General features: G+C 42.4%; 1 pseudogene; it reads right to left on the bottom strand.

Annotated features, from left to right (window-relative positions):
• Positions 1 to 3,799: 3,799 nt before the first annotated feature.
• The window catches only part of LOC111976749 (nuclear transcription factor Y subunit alpha-like), a 19,311-nt pseudogene continuing 10,775 nt past the window's right edge, over positions 3,800 to 12,335 (bottom strand).

The raw sequence follows: 12,335 nt of genomic DNA, 5'->3' as shown, positions 1-12,335 counted from the left end.
CATTACCTTCACAGTGAGACAGAAACCCCCAGGCTCTCTCATTACCTTCACAGTGAGACAGAAACCCCCAGGCTCTCTCATTACCTTCACAGTGACAGAAACCCCCAGAATCTAGAACCTGAACTCACTCTAAAACCTGTTGAACGCGAAATGAGGGAGAGCTCAGTTTGTTGTTTTGGAAAGTTTGTTATTTTGGAAAGTTTTGAAAGTCTATTGAACAAGTTTGGTTACTAGCTAGCTACCTACCTTTTGAGTTTGGATCCAGCGACGCGATTGGCATCAGTTTCTGGGACCGCTACTATCTGTCCAGGGATCCTGCCGACCAAGGCCGGGTTTGAGGAGTTGTTTGGCGTAGCAGCTAGATTAGCTGCTAGCTAGCTGCCTATCAAGATAACCCTGCTATCTTGAGGTCTTGAACGTGTGAGTTTAGCCATTACGGCTGGGACCTCGGATTATCTGGGGTTTGTGGCTGTCTAGACCCCAGCTGTTTGTTGTTGTTTTTAATCTTCCCTCTGACCTGCCCTGTCTGTAACCGCAAGGAGTAACAGCGTAACCTACTGTTGTTGGGATTACAAAGACCAAAGCCGGCGGGAGTACAGTTGAGGACAGTGGTGTCTCTCTATCACACGTGAAGGATATTTTAAATGAACAAAAAGAGTTCTACAAGAAAAATTGCTTTAAGTGTTTTATCCAAATGCTGGTGGAGTCAACTAATAAAATAATGGACGACCTAACCAGAGAGGTCCAGGACCTGAAGAACAGTTTGCAGTTCTCCCAAGGTCAGCTCAATGAGTTTAAACAGGAGAACGGCAAGATGACAGCAATTTGTAAGTCATTGAGAGAGAGGACATCAGTTCTGTATGTGAGTCCATGATAACAATGAATGAGAAATCGGATTATTTCGAGGGAGAATCTAAGTGGAATAACTTGGTTGTGGACGGAATTGCAGAATAGCCCCATGAGACTGAGGACAAAGTGAGGGAAATGATCTCGGAGAAACTGAAGATGGACCACATGAAGATTGAGGTGGAAGCGCGCCCACAGGATTGGAAAACCCACCACCGGGCCCAGGTGACAGGCCCAGGTGACAGGCTCAGGTGACAGGCTCAGGTGACAGGCTCAGGTGACAGGCCCAGGTGACAGGCCCAGGTGACAGGCCCAGGTGACAGGCCCAGGTGACAGGCCCAGGCCCGATAGTGATCAAGTTCCTGAGATTCAAGGAAAAGGTAGCTGTTCTGGAAAGAGCCAAGATCTTGAGCAGAATGCATATCTTCCTCAACGAGTACTATCCTGAAGCTGTGCTCCAGAAGAGGAACACACTGATCCCAGCCATGAAAGCTTCCAGAGCGCGTGGGGACATTGCTTACATCCGCTATGCCAGGCTCATTGTCCACCCTCCTCCCCAAAGCCTGGAAGGGACGAGAGAGCCAAGCCTATGGGTTCGTAGCTTCAACCCCGCAGTACACACACACGCACGCACGCACGCACGCACGCACACACACACACACACACACACACACAGATTAATTGACTTCTGAATGTATATTATGTTCTCTTGCTTTGTTTGCTCTTTTCCATATTATGTCTATCTCTGATAAGCTACTCAGGAAAGGGCTGAAAATAGCCCATATTAATATATGTAGCCTTAGAAATAAGGTAACAGATAACATTCATATATTAACCATTTCTGAGACTCACTTAATTAATTTGATGATACATCAGTAGCAATACAATGACAAAACATCTATAGAAGAAACAGGGATGCTTATGGGCAAGGTGTTGCTGTCTATATTCAGAGCCATATCCCTGTAATGCGTAGAGAAGATCTTATGTCAAGTGTTATTGAAGTGTTGTGGCTGCAGGTGCACTTGGCACATCTAAAGCTTTTTCTGTTAGGGTTGTTGCTACAGGCAACCAAGTGCTAAAAGTCTGTATCTAAATAATGTGTGAAATGCTTGATAGTGTATGTGATGTAAACAGAGAGGTCTACTTTCTTGGGGACCTGAATATTGACTGGTTTTCATCAAGCTGTCCACTCAAGAGGAAGCTTCTCACTGTAACCAGTGCCTGTAATCTGGTTCAGGTCATTAATCAACCTACCAGGGTGTTTACAAACACTACAGGAACAAGATCATCCACATGTATCGATCACATATTTACTAATACTGTAGAACTTTGTTCTGAAGCTGTATCCGTACCCATTGGATGCAGTGATCACAATATAGTGGCTATAAGGAAAGCCAAAGTTCCAAAAGCTGGGTCTAAAATAGTGTAGAAGAAATCATACAAAGGATTTTGCTCTTATGTGGATGATGTAAAACATATTTGTTGTTCTGATGTGATTAATAAGGAGCATCCAGACTTTACACTTGAATTTATGAAATTGCTTCTTCCAATGATTGATAAACATGCACCTGTTAAGAACCTGACTGTTAGAACTGTTAAGGCTCCATGGATTGATGAGGAATTGAAAAACTGTATCGTTGAAAGAGATGGGGCAAAAGGAGTGGCTAATAAGTCTGGCTGCACATCTGACTGGCTACTGAGGATGGTAGCTGACTCTATAGCCACTCCTATATTTAATCTGAGCCTAGGGTCTAGTCTTTGTCCTCAGGCCTGGAGYGAAGCCCAAGTCATTCCGCTACCCAAGAGTGATAAAGCAGCCTTGACTGGTTCTAACAACACAAATGAAAAATMATTGTTTGAAAGAAGTTTATAATAAGAAGATTGTGGGAGCTGTACTGTTAGATTTCAATGCAGCRTTTGATATTATTGACCATAACCTTTTGTTGAGAAAACTTTTGTGTTATGGCTTTTCAACCTCTGCCATATCGTGGATTCAGAGCCATCTATCGAATAGAGCTCAGAGGGTTTTCTTCAATGGAAGCTTRTCTAATATCAAACATGTAAATTGTGGTGTACCGCAGGGCAGCTCTCTAGGRKCTCTACTCTTTTCTATTTTTACCAATGACCTGCCACTGGCATTAAACAAAGCATGTGTGTCCACTTATGCTAATGATTCAACCATATACGCATCAGCAACCACAGCTAATGAAGTCACTGAAACCCTTAAAGAGTTGCAGTCTGTTTTGGAATAGGTGGCCAGTAAAAAAACTAAGAGCATTGTATTTGGTACAAATCATTCACTAAGTTCTAGACCTTAACTGAATCTGGTAATGAATGGCACGGCTCTTGAACAAGTTGAGGAGACTAAATTACTTGGTGTCACCTTGTCACGGTCAAAACATATAGATTGGATGGTTGTAAAGATGGGGAGAGATCTGTCTGTAATAAGGAGACACTGCTTTTTTGACACCACACTCCACAAAGCAAGTCCTGCAGGCTCTAGTTGTATGCCATCTTGATTATTGTCCAGTCATATGGTCAAGTGCTGCAAAGAAAGTTCTAGTTAAGCTGCAGCTGGCCCAGAACAGTGGCATGTTTTGCTCTGCATTGTAATCAGAGGGTTTATATTAATACATGTCAGTCTGTCTTGGCATCACTTCTTATTTTTATAAGAAACATTAATGTTTTGGAAATTCCAAATTGTTTGCATATTCCACTTACACACAGCACTGACACACCCACTTACCCCACCAGACATGCCACCAGGTCCAGAACAAATTCAAGGAAACATACAGTATTATACAGAGCCATGAGTGCATGGAACTCCCATCTTATATAGCGCAAGTGAACAGCAAACCTGTTTTCAAAAAAACAAATAATGTGACCTACTTGTTGCGTGTATGTACTAACATATATGTGAAACTGATAGATGCACGCACACACTACATTTGAATGTTTTTAAAATATTTTGTCTGTAATATCTTTTTCGTTATATGTCAGACCCCAGTATGACAAGCTGTTGCCATTGGCAACAGCTAATGGGGATCCTAATAAAAAAAACATGAACACACACATATATATATATATATATAGACCCTAGAAATACGATCAATGAAACACACAGAACTAGAAAAAAGACAAAGTGAACCTAATACAATTTAATTAACAGATTGTTACACAAGAGTTCAGTCAAACAATGGTTGTAAACCACAAAAAAAGAAATGTATGGTCCTTCAGAATCAGAAGAATATAAAATGTACTTTTCAAATAAAGATCCCCGTAGAGTTAAACAGACAAAATACATGGGTAGTCAGACATCAATGCAACATACATGTGCTGTCTATCTCACAACAAACATCTAGTTTTTATCATCAAGAAGGTTGTATAAAATACATTCCCTGTACAAACAACTGGATATTGAAAACCCTTCTGAAAAGTAGTGTTGGGGTCAATTCCATTTCAATTCAGGAAGTAAACTGAAATTTCAATTCTCCTCTCTGTTTTTCTACGAGAAGTGCTTCCAAAAACATTCTAACAAATATCCATTTTCATTTAGTATGTCAATATCGGAGTTGAGAATTCCTATGGACCAAGGCTTCTATAATGTTGCAACAAACAAGATACATACAGGGCAAAAATAACGACCATCATTTTGACTCTGACAGCTGAATTTGTAAACAGTCTTTGCTTCAGTAAAATACACCAAAAAAAATAAGCTCCTGTAAGACCAACGAAATGTATTCTGCTACTAACTACCTTCCGTTATGACTGCTTCAGCAAACATGAAGACATCGACCAGGGTTTTATGAAGGTAAAACATCTCATAGTTGTAACCATAGTATTGGTTTCCAGAACACAGCACAACAGTTCCAGTAAAAGGTCAAGGGTTAAAGTTCATTCATAGTGACCCATCATGGAGAAATCCCAGTCATAGAATACAGGCAGAGCCTTATATGGGCGAGGGGTAAGGTTGGGCAGTATCAAGATTTTCATAATGTCACACCGTTTCTGTACCATACCGGGTATTACTGGAAATGCACATAAGGGGAGCTATTAAAATTATATATATATATAATATTACACAAACTAAACAATTTAGGCAAGAGGGTTGGTTCTTGATCCAGGATGGGATTGACTGTCTTTGCAGTAACCAAGAAGCTTGATCTTGACATCTAGCCACTTAGCGAGCAAGTTAGCAAACCAAATGCATAGCTGGAGCCCTGAACAGGATATCCTTTTTATTTGACACATTTTAGATTTCTAAGCAGTGGTGTAGCACGCACCCCCGAACAAAAATATTATGAATTTTTTTTTTTTTTTTTTTTTTTWAAACGGTATTGAAAATCATACTGTCGGTATTTGGAAATACCCCGGTATACGGTATATCGGCCAAGCTTAGCGAGAGGTGTATATACGGAGGAAGACATTGTCGGGGTGTAGAATGCTACGAAACACGGACCATCTGGGCTACAGAGTCGTCTCCTGCCTGGGCGGCCAGCTCTGCCTGTTGCTATGGGGAGAGAAGGAGAGAGAGAGAAGGCGAGAGAGGAGAGAGAGACAGAGAGGAAAGATGTAGGATACCAATCAACACATGCAACCAGAAACATGTCGCTAGTTAATGTCTATACACCCATTACACAGTCATCAATGCCTCAAAATTGCATCTCAAAAGGGAATACATTTGATTTGTTTTTTACTGATCTACACAACCTACTCCACATTTTCAAAGTAAGAAAAAAAAAAGTAAATGCTTACAAATTACACTGAACAAAAGGTATAAACGGAATATGTAAAGTGTTGGTCCCATGTTTCATGATCTGAAATAAATACACACAAACGCTTTATTTCTCTCATAATTTGGCAACAAATTTGTTTACGTCGCCGTTAGTGAGCATTTCTCCTTTGCCAAGATAATCCATCCAATTGACATGTGTGACATCAAGAAGCTGATTAAACAGCATGAGGCCACTCTAAAATGTGCATTTTTGTCACACAAAACAATGCCACAGATGTCTCAAGTTGTGAGGGAAAATGCAATTGGCATGCTGACTGCAGCCCTATTTTAACAGTAAAGTATAACAATTACTGGATTAGGTTGCACATCAAAATATTTTGAATCACAACATTTTTTAGATAAAACTTGTTATTGAATACCTTTTCAGTAGTCTAATACACCTCTTAAAGCTGCAATATGTAACACTTTTTAACGTAACACGGAGCGATGTCTGCATAGTGGCAACTTTAATAAAGCACTGAATTTTGCAGTGATTTTTGTAATGCTTGATTTTGCTGTGGCTATTATGATATTTTGCATGGGAATATGCAACGATTTTGTTGAATTTGTCGTGCAAATTGACGTGTGGCTCGATCGAACCATGACTTGACAATTTTAGTGCGGTTTAAAAAATTTATTTAACCTTTATTTAACTAGGAAAGTCAGTTAAGAACAAATTCTTATTTACAATGACGGCCTACCCCGGCGAAACCCTCACCTAACCCGGACGATAATGGGCCAATTGTGCGCCGCCCTACGGGACTTCCGATCACGGCCGGTTGTGATACAGCCCGGAATCGAACCAGGGTTTGTAGTGACGCCTCTAGTACTGCGATGCAGTGCCTTAGACCGCTACACCTCTCGGGAGCACTGATTGGTCAAATTAACAAGCCCTCGCATAATATAAGGGAAATTTGTGATTTTGCAAAAAAAAATGCAAATCGCAGAATCCTGGAGGGACTGGAATGACATTGAATTTGTTTCTATTGTGACGCCAAATCATGGGCTAGTGCCACCAACTGAAAAATGTATTGGCACCAGTGAAGCCCTGGGTTTATGTGTATTGTATATAGCCTGAAGAACTTAGTAAGGACTCTTCACTTCAAATTGTATAATGGCGGTTATGGGGAGGAGGCAGCCAGTAGGAGCTCAAACAATCCCCTCCTCAATTTCTGCTTTTGGTTCCCCCTCTCCAGCTCTCCTACCTGGGCCAGGGCCAGGGCCATCTCCTCCCTCTCCTTGGGAGAGAAGAAGCGTCCTCCGTCTCCCCTCTTGCGCTGCATGGCGTGGCGGTGACGGGACTCATGCAGATATTTCTGTCAGATAGATAGATAGATAGGGAGAGAGAGAGAGAGAGAGGTGTTAGTCACTAACAACTAGGGTTGTAACGGTTCACCAAACTCACAGTTCGGTACGTATTGCGGTTTTGAAGTCAAGGTTCGGTTTCAGTTCAGCGGGAAAATTAAGTGCCATTCACAATGTTCAGCATTCACAATGTTCCTTACATTGTCTTTTGTGACCGGCTTGCTATTTTGGGCCTCTCAAGTTTCCACTCTGATGCTGCGTTCGAAACCAATGCGGGGGGGGGGGGGGGGGATTTACCATAAAGTTGTAAATACAAATTGCATTCAGTGTGATTTTAACTCGTGAGGAAACACTGATTGGCTAATAAACTAAATACAGCCTATCATGCTTGTAAACAAATTGTTAGAGTTCAACCAAAACTCCATTTTGGGTTGGTTTTTATATAAACACTGTTTTGTTGTTGCATTTAACTGCAACAATGCTGATTAAGAGGCCATTTTCTTAGTAGGTGAACATCCAGAGGTCCCCATGGTGTGAGAAAGTGGGTGCTCAGGATGGTAGTCAGCTTCCCATTTTTTTTTTTACATTTTTAAGTCATTGCAGACGCTCTATCCAGGAGCGACTTACAAATTGGAAAGGTTCATACATATCATCCTGGTCCCCCCGTGGGGAATGAAACCCACAACCCTGGCGTTTGCAAAGCGCCATGCTCTACCAACTGAGGCCACACGGGAGCCACCCTAGAGTTGCTTAGAGTTTTTCAGCGATGAGATCAAGATTTGAAATTTGGGGGAGAAAGAGAGGGTAAAGAAAATACAAAAATAAAAACAGCATTATAAATTCCGGTTGACAACTCCCATTGTGTCCTCCTCCCAGAGTGGTAAAAGAACTTGCGGTGATCCTGGACAACACCCTGTCGTTCTCAACTAACATCAAGGCGGTGACCCGTTCCTGTAGGTTCATGCTCTACAACATTCGCCGAAGTACGACCCTGCTCACGCAGGAAGCGGCGCAGGTCCTAATCCAGGCACTTGTCATCTCCCGTCTGGATTACTGCAACTCGCTTGTTGGCGGGCTCCTGCCTGTGCCATTAAACCCCTAAAACTCATCCAGACGCCGCAATGCCCGTCTGGGTTTGTGTCAACCTTTCCCAAGTTCTCGTTCACGGTCCACACCGCTCATGCCGCTCTCTCCACTGGCTTCCCAGTTGAAGCTCGCATCCGTTACAAGACCATGGTGTCTTGCCTACGGAGCTGTGAGGGGAACGGCCACTCCGGTACCTTTCAGGCTCTGATTCAGGCACCTACACCCAAACAAAAGGGCACTGGCGTCATCCACCTCTGGCCTGCCTCGCCTCCCTACCTCTGAGGAAGTACAGTTCCCGCGTCAGCCCAGTCAAAACTGTTCGCTTGCTCTGGCACCCCAATGGTGGAACAAACTCCCTCACGACGCCAGGTCAGCGGAGTCAATCACCATCCTTCAACAGGAGACACCTGAACCCCAGCCTCCTTTAAAGGAATAACCTAGGATAGGATAAAGTAATCCTTCTAACCCCCCCCCCTTAAAAGAGTTAGATGCACTATTGTAAAGTGGTTGTTCCACTGGATATCATAAGGTGAATGCACCAATTTGTAAGTCGCTCTGGATAAGAGCGTCTGCTAAATGACTTAAATGTAAATGTAAAATAAAAGGGCATTATCATAATTTTTTACAATTTCACAGTATTATTCCAACCAAATAGTGTAGAAATATATACAAAACATAGGCAAATCATGTTTTTGACTGCACTGGGCCTTTAAGTAAGCGCAACACTGGGTGCATCGCCAATTAATTGAAAACTTCGGCTTTGGTTTGCTTATATAGACCGGGTACTACTTCTTTTCTGAAATGGGTGCAAGAGGGAAGCTAGTAACGTGGTTTGAGGCCTTTCGCAAGGTGCTAAAAAACCCTATTCACAACCAGAGAATTGGCGCAAATAAAAAACATATAAACACAATAGCTTTAGCAACACGTTGCTAAGAAAAGACAAACAGATGGTAGTTTGCAGACAGTAAGATACACGTACAGTAAGAGATAATCAACGAGGGGCTGTGCGTTCTCTGGGAAATACTGAACGATGTGGAACGTGTTTTCCACGACACGCTAGCGGAGTGGAACTCACCTTCCACGGAGTTGCTTTATTTTCCAGAAAACGCATAGAGCCCCGGGTTGATTATGTCTTTTATACCATGGCTATAATTTAACACATTTAACGCAACAACAAAAAAATATGATCAACATCCACTGAAGTAGCTAGCGAATTTACTAGTTAGCTACAGTAGTTGCCTTGGTAACCAAACAGACTTGCTAGTTTAGCTAACCAAACCCATCAGTCCTATAGCTTGCTATTATGAACATCCAATTCAACAAGGCCAATAATGTTTTCAATTCGACTTCTGCTTTCAAAAGCAGCTCAAACATAGAACATGTAAGAATGAACTATCGCCATTGAATTCTACCGTGCAAATATACTGTGCGTTATAGGGAAATAATGCGCGTTATAGGGAAATAATGCGCGTTATAGGGAAATAATGCCTGCTCTAGAATGCCCTTCAAGCCAAATGGTATAATTCAGTGACAATACCCGAGAAGCCCTCCAAACACCGATTTTCTCGGGCATTATCACTTTTATCACAACGAGTTACCAACATATTCAAAAAAATTATTGAAACATTTTAATTAAAACATTATTTTTGATGAATTAATTCATAATATTTCATCCTTCCACAAGATATAGTCTCAACACAAATCTAGGGTTGCTACCCAAACAGGCTGGTTGTTTCGTTCTATCGGTTCGTTTGCCAGATAAGTGACCCAGTCGTTATGTCTTTTTGTTCTTCATCTATGGACGCCACCCAGTTGTTCCTTCTAAATGTTCCGTTGCCATGATGGCTGGCAACGTTTTAATCCGTTGTTTGGTAGCTAGCCAACTTTGGCTAACACATTCACGACAAAACAGTGTAGCCAGAATAACAGCAAAGTAGCTGCGAATAATAAAAAAATAGATCAAAACCGGGAGGCTTGGAAGGCCATTACATTTCTTGACAATTATAAATATAGTTTGTTTAAGCTGTTTTCTAGGGATTTGTTTGATATACATCCTGTGATTATTATTATTTGACCATGCTGGTCATTTATGAACATTTGAACATCTTGGCCATGTTCTGTTATAATCTCCACCCGGCACAGCCGAAAGAGGACTGGCCACCCCTCATAGCCTGGTTCCTCTCTAGGTTCCTGCCTTTCTAGGGAGTTGTTCCTAGCCACCGTGCTTCTACACCTGCATTGCTTGCTGTTTGGGGTTTTAGGCTGGGTTTCTGTCCAGCACTTTGAGATATCAGCTGATGTAAGAAGGGCTATATAAATACATTTGATAACAATGTGCGATTTCACCTTGCGTTGAACATTTGCTCTCTCGTCAGGCCACTGTTCAGAAGAGATATCCAACTACACAGCTAACACAATAACTCCAACCTGAAGCTGGAAAGACAGCAAACTAGCTGCATGTCATGTTTTTCTATAGAAATGTCTTTGTATATAGCCATAAAAATGATGCTGATTCATGATTTCGACTGGCTGAGAAAAGCTGCCCGCATGTCTGTCTCTTCCCAACTCTCTGTTCATTACTATAGGACAGCTGGAGGTCGAATTTCAATATTGAAACAATGTTGCAAAATGTCAGAGAGACAGACAGCAAGGTTATTACAAAATCTCTGCTGTTGAAAACCAAATGTTAGTCTAAAAGAAATGTGAGATAATGTCGAGATTATTTTTTATAGTGGAGATCAAGTTTATAAATTGCCTGGCTGGGCTGATGAGAGAGTGGATTGCGCAGTCAGATGAAAGACATACTCTCTCTGTCCGTCACCGTTGTAATCTACTGGGAAGCCAAAATGTTCCCCAACTGGAGATTTAAACGATAGAGAATCATCCTCATCATCGTACAGAACTAGTTCCCGGCTGCGCCTCACAAAAAGGACATTTTATACATGTTATTACAACGTGTGATAGGCTGTAGTTGTTTTAACGGAATAACCTGAAATGTTTTTCCCCAGCTCAGATTTACCTAAAAAATGGGCCTAAAAAAAAAATCATGATTTTTAAAGTGTTTTATTCATTTGGGCTCACAGGAGGTCCCATACAAAGCGTTTATGTATGAATACGTGTACGGTTACATCCCTAACCACAACTAATTTGAACAATCTGGGAGGTAAAGTTTGTAAAGTATTAAATAATTTAGCTGTATAGCCCTACTAACAACACTAAGTGTTGTTCTCAGTCCAGCAGCAGCAGGACATGATCAATTCCCATTCTCCATAGTGACAGCCCTTCAGAAAGACAGAGGCCAAGCTAATCACCCTCCTCTCCTTGGGGATCTTGCCCTACTGCTCTAGCTTGGCTCGGGCCTGTCATCACACACAACCCTAACCCAGGCTACTCACCCTCCTCTCCTTGGGATCTTGCCCTCTGCCTCTAGCTTGGCTCGGGCCTGTCACACACACTAACCCTAACCCAGGCTACTCACACTCCTCTCCTTGGGGATCTTGCCCTCTCTCTAGCTTGGCTCGGGCCTGTCATCACACACTAACCCTAACCAGGCTACTCACCTCCTCTCCTTGGGATCTTTCCCTCTTCCTCTAGCTTAGCTCGGCCTGTCATCACACACTAACCCTAACCCAGGCTACTCACCCTCCTCTCCTTGGGATCTTGCCCTCTGCCTCCAGCTTGCGCGGAGCCTGTCTTCTCTTCAGGATGCGATGGTACTGTTTAGCGTTGACGTACAGAGGTTCCTCCTCTAACATCTCAGCCCAGGTAGAGGGATACGCTGCATAGCAGGAACCGCACCCCCGCTAGGCATCATCTAGCAGGGAGAGAAGAAAAAGAGACGACTAACTAGTTAGAGCTCTAGCAAAGAGGAGAGAGGATAGAGAGTGGGGGGGGGGGGGGGAGAAAGAGAGACACTGCATAGACTATCTGACTAACAAACACACTGATTGCTGTGTGTGTGTGTGTGTCTGTCTGACCGAGGCTAATTTGCAACAATTATTTCTGATCAAACACCCCATACCACAGAGATAAACTATTGTTTAATATTTAATTAAATTACCTCACTGAGTCTAGGTACGAACCCACTACAGGCTCTATACTAACCCACTACAGGCTCTATACTAACCAGGTACGAACCCACTACAGGCTCTATACTAACCAGGTACTAACCCACTACAGGCTCTATACTAACCCACTACAGGCTCTATACTAACCAGGTACTAACCCACTACAGGCTCTATACTCACTAGGTACTAACCCACTACAGGCTCTATACTCACTAGGTACTAACCCACTACAGGCTCTATACTCACCAGGTACTAAC

Source organism: Salvelinus sp. IW2-2015, linkage group LG17 (assembly GCF_002910315.2).
Source record: "Salvelinus sp. IW2-2015 linkage group LG17, ASM291031v2, whole genome shotgun sequence".
Classification (NCBI taxonomy): Eukaryota; Metazoa; Chordata; class Actinopteri; order Salmoniformes; family Salmonidae; genus Salvelinus; species Salvelinus sp. IW2-2015.
Note: the sequence above shows the minus strand (reverse complement) of the source record. Positions and strands in the feature narration are given on the sequence as shown.